The sequence below is a fragment of the Gallinula chloropus genome (assembly GCF_964237585.1).
Source record: "Gallinula chloropus genome assembly, chromosome: 5".
Lineage (NCBI taxonomy): Eukaryota > Metazoa > Chordata > Aves > Gruiformes > Rallidae > Gallinula > Gallinula chloropus.
In genome coordinates, this window is record NC_140090.1 from 77,799,201 (window position 1) to 77,812,538 (window position 13,338).

Genomic DNA, 13,338 nt, shown 5'->3' on the forward strand with positions numbered 1-13,338 from the left:
TGTTGTCTTTGGGAGAAGGAGCTGGAGACTTGCTGGCTCTGCCAACCCTCAATGCCACAGTCATGTGCTGTCACGGGGGACAGGCATTTCCCAGCATCCCAGTTCCATCCAGGGCTCCAGGCTCAGACACCCAAAGGAAACCCGCTAACACACATGCAAGTGTTCCCTCTGAATCTGTGGGAGGTTTTGTTTTGCTCTGGTCTCTACAACTGCTTCTTTTCATCCCTTAGGAAGGACCTAAATATTGCCTTTTGCATTACAAAAGCTGGTGCAAAGGAATATTAATTCCTGGAAAGTTTTGCCTGGAGGTTTAGCAGAGACAGAATAATTACCCTGGAAAAAGCATCTCATTTCAAATGACTTGCCATCCACATAGCTACAGACCCTTTTTCTTTTGCCAACAACATGCTAGGGCCTAGTTAGAGGCCTTGTGCCAACTTCTGCTCCCCAGACTTTGAAGGAAACAAGCTGTAATGCCAGCAACACAGGGGACACGCATCCAACATAGTAAGACACCTTGAAAAATAAAGCTGCTTATTTATTCTTTCATGTTTAGTGGCATGTGCAATGTAGGAAAGGGGCTTGGCCAAAGCTGTAGGGCTTCCAACAGAAAACAGAAGAGATGTATGTGGACTCCTTGAGTCCATCCCCTGAGACAGTCTGGTCCCTGCACACCGGAGCAGTACATGAGAAGTTAAGCCTCAGCACATCACCAGGTAGCCAAGAGACCCAGAAAGGTTGTGAGCTATTTATGAGGTGTTTTATGGTGGATTAGATGACAATGAGCCAAGCTTAACTGATATTATAACCCTAGGCATGGCTGTACAGACCATTTTCCAATGGGTGTGTGCAGATAGTCCATGCAGACGATGCAGACATACTTACATCAGTGCTATTTATCCAAACTATTTGTGTTAGTGTCCCTGCCAGGGTATGCCCAATGTATTATTTATTGTCAGAAAGACTCTGATGAAAGATAAAATTAAAGAAAGCAAACAAAATGCAATTACCTGGCAGCAAATAAGCTGCTATTCATATTTACTATAGTATCAACAGAAAGGAAAAGTGTTCCAGAGGGAGAGGAGATTAAACAGGAAAAGTGCTTTTGGAAGGAGATGTAGCTCAGGAGATGCTGTTCCACTTAAGAAAGGGAAAAGATCGAGTAGCATCTCCAGCCATTCCTGCTCTGCCTGTGGTCTGGCTAGCATGTGCATAGCACAGGAGCCCCTTGCTCAGAGCTCACCTGGGCACTGACATGAGGAAGCACTTGGGGGTCCTTTTTGGGGTTTTTTGTTAAATTAAACCCTATCAATTCAGATCATTGCACCACAGTGTTTCCCAGGTAATTAGCTGCATTAATCTTTAAGCCCCATATCTGAATATGCCTATGCCAAACCATTATATTTGATAACTAGGATCAATTAACTTGGATGGTAATTTTGCACATACACAGAGGCTTCAGCTGAAGGAAGCTCTAGGAGGAAACACTGTGTCTCATTATAAGATGAAGCACTCTAAATGATTCAGCTTTCCAGTTCAGGCTGGTCGTGGTTAATGCCATTTGCCTTTGGGTTTTGGTAAGGAGTTTTATTACTCTGAATTGCAAATATTTCTTTCCAGATTTCTTTTCTTTTTAGCCCTTCCCCAAAGTGCTTTAGAGAGCCTATTTCCAAGATGACAAGTGATGTTCTGACAGCTTTCCTAATGGTTTCATCATTACATCCGATTTAATAACTTAAAAATTAATGCTGCACCTTAACTCTCCAGGTATCATATTTAATTCCCATTTTACTAACTGTAGCTACATAGCATTTTCCTATATCTTCCCACATGTGATGTCACATTTGCTTTCATTAGTTCTGTAAGCTTCTTTAACTGTAAAAATAAATTATTATATACCTTTTCTACAAGCAGTAATTCCTGTTGCTATGTCCTTAATATTCTGACTTATATGGCACATGAGAAGGAATAATCTTGGCTTGATTTCCTCTCTTCTACCTCTGTTTCTGAAGCCATCTGCTTGAACCTAATACTCCCAAAATCTTAAATCTACCATTTGACCATCACAGGATTTCACTAACATCTTGGGATAAATCTCTCCTTCTGCTGGTGTTTGAGGAAAAGACCCACTGGGGCAGAATCCAGCCAGAAACGTTTGGGTTATTGTCTTATTCTTCCCACTTCTTTCTATTGTAAACCCTCCAAACCCCACAGGCAAACTGTCAAAATCACATTGGTTCCTTTAAACCCAGGTTTCTCTGGAATCCATACAAATTCAAACTGCTCATAAAAACAGACGTCATATGAACAGCCAACCCAACAAAGTGATGGCACCTGAACTTGCTCTGGTCTGACTAGCTATCAACTTTTAGACAAACCCTACTTGAAGGACTGTGTTGCAGACAGTAAGCCTGCATTTTCTCCCTCAAGGGCTGTCAGTCATCCTCACTGCTTCCATGCTCACCCCAGGACTGCTCACATTGGGTGCCAGGGTCTCTGGAGGGTGCAGCAATCAAGAAAGGACCTGACATTCAGGATGCCCACACAGACACAGGCTCCAGGTCAGGCTCTCCCTTAGCACGTCTGTTGGGCAGGGAATGTTCCTCCACATTGTCACCTGCATCACTGAGTTCTGGAGGCACCACTCTGAAGTTGTCACTGTTCAATGGAACACAGCAAAGGAAAAAAGTACATTAAATGCATTTTTGTTTCCTTACTCATTGTCAGGCTTGCCAACAGCTATAAGCATTTCAGATACCTTTAGGAAGTCCAGTGCCCCAATAATTTAGGAAGGCAATTTTCCTTCTACCTTTAGGAAATGTAATACTTCCCATAAATTGCTCTAATGGAGTCACAGAATCACAAGGTTGGAAAAGACCTTTAAGGTCCAACTGATCTACTGCACATGGTCCACTGACCATGTACCTGCATGAGAGCCTTCACTGCTGTTACAGAGGGTCTAAGCTGTAGGCTGGTGTTCAGCAGTGAGCTTTGCCTCTCTGTCAGGGAGATCAGATTGGCTGTTATGGTGATATATCTTAGTGCCTAGGACTGCTTTTCTAATCAATGGAGACAGGCATTTCCAGAGGGCAATTCAGAAACCCCAGTGGGCACAGGAAGGAACTGAAATAACCTGACATGGCCTGACGTTGGAATGCCAGGACTTTCTTCCAATATATGTGCTGAAAAAAAATTAATCAAAAATTTATTTGTAATCATTAAAACTTTAATATATGAGCCCTCCACTCTGTTTTAAAAATTATTTTAGAAATTTTTATTCTCTTGCTAATACCAAGCAGTCTTACAGATCCATAAGGAAATATTTAAAATAAAATGTTAGCATGATAGCAGAAAGTTCCTAGGAGACAGCACGAAGGGACCTGATTGACAGGGTATTGTGGAGAATTTCCACCAAAGTCCCAGACCTGAAAGAGCTAAACTATCAAAGTCCCTATTTGCAATCAAGAAAGTGTAAACACCAGATTTACCATCACAGCCAATCTGCCATGTGAACACTAACAGAATCACTTCCAGCTGCGATGCTTTGGACTGGAGCATAAGAAAATAACTGTTTAAAACAATTCTATAGTGAATCAGATGTCTGGGGCTCCCTGCCCTCAGGTAGGCTCAGGTATAACTAGTCCAGCTGCAGGATGGGGTAGCCTCACCTGCTTTGCAAAAGTCCCAGTGATGATTGTTCCACAAGTCCTTTATCTTCTCCAGATTATGTCAAAGCTTTACCATTCCTAGAATCAGATTATGCTCTGTAATATATAACATTGCTGTAAACCTAGATGCAAAATGCATAGCTCTTAACCTGTTTTATGCAAGTGTAGTTACAGGAGGAAACATTCTAATAAGTGAGACTTTAAAGAGTTAAAGCTTTATTTACAAGAACTAAAAATATAAAGGAAGCTTTCAGAAAAAAAAAAAAACAAACCATAAAGTTCCTTATCCTTTTTTAATCCTGCAAAACCCCTTTGAAAAGGATAAACACTTGCACAATAACACTGTCCCTGCAGATGGATGGGATGCTGGCAGCGATCAGTTGCATTATTTCCAAGCTGCTAATGAGTCAACAGTAACAATGTCACATGATGTTTTTGAAAAGACTTCAGGATGTTAAGAAATTGAAAAAAAAACCCAACAACCAAACCCCCATATTTTCAAAAGTTTTCTTACTAAAAACTTAGTCAAAAACCTTAGCTTTTCCCCCAATCAGTGTCCTGTAAGTGAAAGCTTTTGATGGTACTTTCCATATAAAATCTACATAATCTGCAACAATACCTCCTTTAAGGCCCTCTGAGAGCATTTATGCAGTTCCCAGCAGCTAGGACCAAGGATCACCTGGTCCTTATCACCTTGACCTTATCACTGCCTACAATTACCTGACAGGAGGGTATAGAGAGGTGGGTCATGGTCTTTTCATCCAGGTGACAGGACAAGGGGGAAATGGCTTCAAGCTGTGCAAAGGGCAGGGTCAGATTGGATGTGAGGGAAAAAGGTCTTCACTTAAAGAGTTGTGGGGGATGTAGAACAGGCTGCCCAGGGAAGGAGTTGAGTCACCATCCTGGGGTAGCTCAGGGATCTGGTTTAGCATAGGACAGGAATGGTTGGATTCAATGCTCTTAAAGGTCTTTTCCAACCTTGTGATTCTATGATCACCTTTCTTAAGCAGTGCAGCTATGGGCCTGGCAGGTTGGTCCTGGGATGCTGCAGTGTGTTTTTATAATCAATTATGTTCACTTCTCCAAGCACCCTTGCAAGAGCTCCCACGGCATTCTTAGGTGAGTACTCTCTTTTCTAAACAGAATTAACACATTTTAAAGGGCTGTCTTTGTTTTCATGGGATGTTTTGTCTACATCCTCCTGTGTTTTATAAGATGTGTGGGCAGTGACATTTCCATGACTTTAACTTCAAGCCACGTCCAAGACTTCCACCCCGAAGTCCTATAGGAACCATGTGCCTGCCAGGCTCTACATCCACATCCCTTTAGGGACAACAGGGAGAAAAAGCTGTTTCTCCCCTGAGCCAGACCTGCATGCCACAGTTCCCAGGACCAAGATGCTCCCAAATCACCCTCCAAGAATTCATTTTTCTAAGTTCAGTTCAAATCCAGCCAATTCCCCCTCTTAGTGAAGCCCAGATCTCATGCTGACTTTTCTTGTCAGAAAGTGACAAGGTGGCACTTTGTCCTGCTGATAGTTCACAAAGATCCACTCTTAGGACTGCCAATTCTTACCACTATGAGGGAAACAAAAAGATCTTTCAAAGTTTTCAATACATGGTGTGTTAATTTTTACAAGGCTGCTTTTTCCTCCCATTTTTCTGATACAAAGATTGCTTTTGGTGCTTCATCATCTGTCCTCATTTAATCCATCTCAAAAATGTCTGAGCGGCACGAAACGTTGCCGTTGATCTCATTAAGTGCCTTCTAATAATTGCAGGCTTTAAGAGAGCTAAAGATAAAAAAAAATGACTGAAATTAAGCTTGTAATGAAAAAGAACTAGGGGAAAAAAGAATGAGTAGGACTATGGTAATTACATGCTTACGAATTTGAGAGCAGGCAAAAGAAAACAGAGCAGCAGATGGTATCTAAGTCTAAAGGAAAATGTAAATGATGCTGAACAAAGACAGTTCTCTAAATAACGGTGTATTTAACAGCAGGTAGATATTCTACCTAGAGAACTGCTGCCTGATAATTCAAGGACATTCATCCTACACAGGCAGGACATACCAGTCTTTATTGGGATGGGAAATCACTGCATCAGTTCCTAGATGCTGCAGGGCCTTTACCTCGCTTTCTTGGCCATCTCTCTAATTTTGCTTGTCAATAAACTTACATTAGGTTTTATATTTGTCACCGGTAGTCACAAGGAGCATCACCTTCTTCTGTGACCTTGGTAGCCTCAACAGGGCTATTCGCCATGTCGCCTGGGTCAGTAGTGGCTGGCCTCTGGTTCAGTGGGGAAAATGAGCTAAAAGTCAATATAAGTTATCATCAGCATTTTAAGATGTGCTCCCAGGAAGGCTGCTCAGCAACGTAATAAAAGGGTTATGTGTATCAGTGCTGTGGAAGAATCGTGTCTCTCCGATTTCCCATGTCTGTACCTGCAAGAGGACCTGGGCAGGAGGTCTAACCAGCAAAGGGCTGACTTACAACAGAGGGTGTTTTTAAAGAAGGGTAGAAATCAGGGCAGTTGTGAAGCCAAACGTTTCATCAGTGAAAGCTCGTGTGTCAAAACTGATAAACTGCTGGCTGAAGCACCGGCCAGCTGCCTGAAAGCCTCTCTCCAGCTATGAATTATTGGGTGTGTATAAACACAGTTAATAAGCTTCTTGGGCCTTGTTTTGCTCATCTGGTTGTAATTCTGGAATCAGCAATGTACAAACACTCCTTAGAGCCAGGCAGTATTTGTCTAAAGATATTTTTACTCCTGCTTTGGTCCTCCTTTGCAATGCAAAAGAAAGAAGAGGAAGGGAATCTCTATCTGTGCATTTTTCATAGTTATATATTTATGCTGCATATAAATATTCATGTTTTACAAATGTATTCTTCTAAAGGAATAATAGAAAGGCAATAAAATCCACTATCTGTTAAAAATTACCCAATTCTTTTAATAAGAAATCAGTATTTAGAAATTATAATTATTTTCACTTCTCCTCTGTCAAGAAGACACAAATAATATTGCTGCCTACCAGCAAACGCTGCATATACATAGACAATGAGATCATCATCTCAGAAGAGCTTCTGAATACTTTAGATTGCTTCCTCTAATTTTTGGCCAGCTTGCACAGACTTATTCCAAGGAATGAGGTGTATTCTTGCCTACAGTGGAAGTGAGATTAGATTGAGTCGATTGGGTGGCAAAGATATTACCTGTGACTTCGTTAATGCTACTTTTTCTTCCCTCATAACTCAAATTCCATGTGGGTTCCAAAATCTCCATCGGTTTTAAGGCGTTTACAGAGGGAGGTGGGCATCCAGTGCGGCCTAGTGTGACTTGCTCGGCTCACCTGCACCACCAGTGAGCTCCCACACCACGGCCTGAGCTGGCAAGACACTTTTATGCTTTGTGGCAGGCTTAAAACCCTTCACTGGAGGTATTCAAGACCTGTCTGGATGCCTACCTGTGCGATATGTCCTAGGGAACCTGCTTTGGCAGGGGGTTTGGACCCAATAAGCTCTTGAAGTCCCTTCCAACCCATAAAGTTCTGTGAGAACATGCTCACAGGCCACCTTACAATGTATTTTCTCTTTTCCCTTTCCATCTCAGTTCCTCCCAGCTCATGTCACGACCTACAGATGGGCTGACGAGTTCCTGCTTGTTGTTCTATGTAGTTTGCTTCTTTTAATAGATGCAGGCACACACACTGCTGAAACGTTCTCCCCAGGAGCCCACAGTTCTTAATCATCCTATTAAGGTGACTCTGTATTTGCCATAATTTTGACATTAAAATTATCTGCTCTAACTGCAGACACATAGCTGTTCAAATCATTTGTTGTGAGCAACCGACTGGACTGAGCTCTGGTTGTTGTTTACAGATGGTCCCCTGCCTGTTCACAGTTTTAGGGAGCTGCTGAGTCACTGAAGTTGTTTAAGATATTTCAGATATTTTGGGCTGTTGGGGCATGAGCACTGTTGCTTACAGTGAGTCGTTCTGAAGAACCATGGGCCACCTTGCAGACTAGCACCTAACCTGGTGGCATGCTTGGTTTTCAGTGGGTTGTCAGAGTTTTTCTCACTGTGAATGTGTGTGTAGAGTCTTCCTATAGGGGCAGCAAGACAGAAATAGTGACAATGTTAACTTGGCAGCAGCAGTCTCTATGGATAGGGCATAGAAGCATTACATGTCCTGACTTCTGTTTATGCAGAGCCTGTAGATTTTTGACTTTCCATACCACATTCTTCAGTCTTCTGGCCCAACTGGCTGGTGTGCATAAGAAAGGACATCTTCCAGGCAACCTCCTAGTATCACCTGATGTGGGGTAACTGCTTTGCTTTAAATATCCTTCTCACCTGTACAGAGGGGGTAGACATGTGCATCACTTCTGCCTTGCAGTGAAGGGATGAAGATGATGACCTCAGTTATCTTCTGGTACTTCTTAAGAATCATTGATAAGAAAAAGATGTTAACTACCACACTGACCATGAAGACCTCTCCTACACTGTTGTTTGTCCTTTAAAAAAAAATGCTTTAACTTTCTTTAGATTGGGGTTTCAAGAGCTCTTTTTGCCTCACAGCAAGAAGTGTGCTTGCATATGGGGTATTTGAAAGGCTCTATAAATTTAAGAGGATGCCTGTTTAGGAATGCTTCCTGTGAACTTCTACTCAAGAGCTGCAGAACTGTTTTAGAATTAGTCTCTCAGCTTTTCCACAACACATTTGTTTATAGCATGTGGATATGGGCATCGTGAAAGCTAATTTAGTTTGCAGAAGTTTGAAAATTGTGCCTTTGCCTTTGGAACAACATATCAGTGGAGTGAAAAAAACACCTGCCAAAGATTGCTGGGAACACTGCTGCCACCAGCCCCTGCCATCCCTCTTTGTGTTCATGAGAAAAAACAGCATGGAGACAAGCACTGGCGATGGTACTTGGTTTATTTGTACACTAAGTACTGCTTGCCTGAAGGAATGATAAACAAGGACACCATTTCCTTGCTCCCAAGTCCCTTCTCTCTCACCTCCTCTCCCTCTGGGATGTTTTGTTCCTGAGCATACTGCCAGTGTGTTTTCCTTTAGGTTTTCTCTTGTTACTGTCTAGCCTCTTACACTGTTTCTGTCACAGCCATCTACACCCCCAGAAACAAGTGATCAGCTTCTGAGAGATGGTTAGTTGAAGGAGGGAGGCAGTTAGAGCTGAATTTCATGAGTTTTCTGTACAAGCCACGATAAATGTACAATGCTGGATGTGCCAGTTACCCCCATTGCTCCCCATGTCCCCTTACTGTGGCACCTACCTCTCCTGGGACCATCATTGTTCTCCATTTCTCCCTGTTGCCAACAGAACATTACAGAACTGGAGTTTTATTCACCAACATGGGGTGATTTTAATCAGGGACTCAGGCTATAGGTCTGTCTCTGGGAGGCTAAAGATTAATGCTTAAGGTATTGTGCATACAACTTCAGAAGGGGCAAAGGCAATAGGCTGCCATGGGTACTGTGATTAAAGTGCTCTCTCAATTACAGAAAACATTCTTATAAGCTCAATGTTAACATTAAGCACAGAATTCATATAAGAAAAGTAATCTTAGGAAGCAGCAAGTGGAAAAAAAAATCCTCATAATATTACCAGTTCAATGTCTTAAAAATTTCTAGTCTGGCTCATGCAAAGTCATGAGCTCAGCTTAAAAGTCATGAAAAATGTGACTGAGGGCATCAGTACTTGGCCATGGTTACTCCAGATACTTGCAAACCTCTGATCTGTGGGTTTCATATATTGCTCTGAAGAAGAGAAAATAATTCCTTTTTAAAAAAAAAAACCATCAAACCCTGAGATTCTTCCAGGGAGATCTGTAGTATAAATACAAGTGTTGGCAGCATTTTACCAGAGCTCAAATGACGTATTTTTATTAGTAGTTTGTTTACAGCAGCACCCACAATGTGCTGGAGCTTTTATAAACGTTCAAGTGGGGCTAGGTCACAAACTTTGATGTAGAAAATCATCAGACTTTCACAGTAGGATTCAGTTGAAATTAACTCTTGCTGAGCCACAACCTCTGCCTTTGTATTACTGCTAAGGAAGTCTATCAAATTCAGTGACAAAGTGGCTGGGCAATTTTCTCTTGGCTTCTGTAGGTTTTGTATAGCTTCAGCAGATGAGAATTTGTTCTTGTTTCCTCTCTAAAGCCTCTTTAAACCCAACTCATAAAAAAACCATGGCCAAGTTTCTAAATATTTCAAGGAAGCTTTTTCAGATACAAAAATCAGAGGAGACCTTGGGGATTTCATCAGGAGGGTGGGTTTGGGTTCGGTTTTCTTCCTTCTTTTTCTTTTTTTGCTAAAACCACAATTTTACATCTTGAATTCTTAGGCTGCAGCTTCATCACTGATACAAATTCAAGGAGATATAATCAGGAAAGCTGATAAATACTACAGACTCCTACACTCTGCTCTGATTGTTACTATAATAAGGCCACATTCGTACAGTCTGGTGTTTCTAACCTCAAACTATTGGCAGCTCAGCAATGCTGATGCCCCCTGAGGGCTGCCTGTCCTCATAATTGCTTCTGTCTACTGAAAGTAAACAGGCAAAGTATATACAACATGCCCACACAAGGCACAGAAACACACACACTGGTGGTGGTGTGGGTCACAGAAACTCATCCCTACTCTGTTATGTTTAAAATCCTTATGTGCTCCTTCCTCCCCCTCCAGAGTTTATTTTTTTACCTCTATTAACAGACTTTTATTTTATTTTCAATTGGAAATGGATCGTTTCAAGACTCTCAGCAGTTCATGGTGCTTCTGTAATATCTTTCTAGAAACTCAACACCTCTCTCCAGATTCTGTGGTGTGGGACAGTGATGATTCAAAGTCACACCTGCTCCTGGGATGGGCTGAAGACTGGATGCTGACAGGAGGGGAACAGAGCCCTGGCTTGGCTTATTTCACACCTGCTCCACTGACTGTCCATCTTCCTGCCATGAAAGGACATAACAGCATTTCCTCCTTCACACCAAACATGAAATTCATGACAAAACACAGACTCAGTGAAGGAATACTTCTTTGACCCTCATGTTTCCTACCCTGAGGTTTATCAGCTCTCTTCCAGTTCCCTTGGTGTGAAATACACCCAGACTTTTCCTTCCTGCCCAGTCCCAAAATTCAGATTTGTTTCCTGTTCTTTTAAAACCAACAGTTATCAACATTGGGGGAAAACTAGTATTCCAGCATCTGCTTCTGAACTCTTTGGCTTAGACTGGAAATTTTCAAATGCCACCACTTACAGTGTTCTTTGTAAGTCATCTCACCAACTGCTTCAAAATCAAAGACAGGATGAGTTGGGCTGGTTCAGCCTTGAGAAGACAAAGCTCCAGGGAGACCTTTAAGCACTTTTTAGTCCCTAAACGGGCTCTAGGAAAACTGGAGAGGGGTTGGTGACAAGGGCAGTGAGTGACAGGGCAAGGGGCAGTGGCCTGCAGCTGCAGGATGGGAGACTTAGGTGAGATCTGAGGGGAAGGTGGGGAGGCCCCTGGATCCCTGGCAGGGTTCAAGGACAGGTTGGATGGGCCTTTGGGTACCCTGGGCTCGTGGGGGGCCTCCCTGCCCATGAGAGGGGTGGGACTGGGTGGGTTTTGGAGTAAATTCCAACCCAAACCATTCTATGATTCTATAACTATTTGAAAATTCAGAAAAAGGCAAGTTCAGGCACTATTATTCAGGACAAACAGGGGATTTCACCTTGACTCCTCTTTTCCATGCCGTTGCTTTTTTCCTGAAAAAGTGGTTATCTTTCTCCTAGCCCCAAACTCATGCTATTTCTGTTCTCATTTCCCAGTCACTAGACCTAAGAACCTAACAAGTTCCCTGCAGATTATAAGGATGATTACCAAAGAAGGTCTATCAATGATATTTTGTGCAGATCTGGTCTGAGTAGTATTTCTTCTCAACCATCATTAATGGTGAATTTGCAAAAATGGGGAAAGTTTGCTCTTTGTTGTTGTCCTGTGAGTTAGTACCAGTAAGACATCAATTAAGTTCCCAGGTGAAACCCCATCATTCTCAAGCACTTACTACAGATGTCTGCTAACAGCAGATCATCTGGCAGTGAAGGAATCAATAATACATCTAAAGAATGTGATCATCTGAGAAGTGCTCTCTAGAGCCTCATACTGCTTTAAGAATAATAGATTGCTTCCAAAGCCAAGATGGAAATTCATCAATTAATTTGTACAAACACTTTCATTAGCAAGAAACTGATTTTATAATGCTGTATTTCCTCCAGATCACATATGTTCTGCACATCACTTAATGCTGAAAGTGGCATGGTTACTGAAAATCTAGTACAGTGACTCAGAGTCATTAAACTGATCCTTGATCAGCCTTAGAGTGAAAGTGGTATAAAGTGTGCAAGGAAATTCTGCTCTGGAGTTTCATTAAAGCCAGATGCCTCATGTCTCTGAAGAATAACCCTCAAAGTTCTAACACTCAAGCGACTTATTTTAAGATTATCATATACCAACAAACAGGAGCAAAACCATTCAGAAGGAAACCAAATAGGAAGATTTAATAGCTTACATCTTGTTCCCTGTGGAGCCATTCCTGTGACAGTCTTGGTCCTTCAGTGCAACCTCAGGAGGTAGACATGATCCCAGAAACCATTATGCTCACTGCAGTGGCCCCAGCTGCCCTCCTTTAGCCAGGTATGGAGAAATAAACCTTTGTGTTTAGGCAGGTACAGGGCGGATCTGTTTGCCCATTTGCTTTCCACTCCTTTCCAGATTATACTGTAAATCTACCAGTTCTGCTTTTCAGAGCCTGGCCCAACCTCCAGACCACCAGGAGCTGAGAGGGGAAGCTGGGTTATTGCTGTAGCATGGCACAAGGAGACAACCAAATGAATGATTCCATTCGGCTGGGGATGAGAGGGCGTGCAAAACTGTGATGAGTAAGAATGGGATTTTAATGCCTTTTACACTAAATCAAAAAACACCCTGAAGTCTCCTAATCAGGTCTGTGTGGTAAGAAATAGAGGGCAAATTTATATTCCACCCCTCCCTTAGGATGCTCAAGTGAGGTCATCAAAGAATCACCTGGGTTGGAAGAGGCCCTTTAGATCATTGACTCCAACCACAGCCTAACCCTCCCCAGCCCACCTCTAGATCATGTCGTTAAGGACTTCATCTACACACCTTTTAAATCCCTCCAGGGATAGTGACTCCACCACCTCCCTGGGCATCCTGTTCCAATGCCTGACAGCCCTTTCTGTGCAGAAATCCCACCTGATATCTAACCTACATCTTCCCTGCTGCATTTTGGAGCCATTCCCCCTCGTCCTATCGCTTGTCACCCAAGAGAAGAGAATTTAAGCTGCCACTGATCCTTATTAACCCAGGTATTGAATTTCTGTCACATCTAAACCACAAAATGTAATTCCAATTTTCATATTTTTGCTTGCTGACAATAAGGCTGGCTGAATGTTGTTAGATCTTTAAATGATGGCTTACTCCAAATGCTCTTATTTGTTGCTCGTGGGGTAATACAGAGTTAATAAGAATGATTGTGCTGTTGACATAAGTGAATTCTTGAAAGCAGCTGCTGCAAATTAAGTGAGATTTAATGACTAAAATAATTAAAATATCAGGTGGTAGATATTACTTCATATAATAAT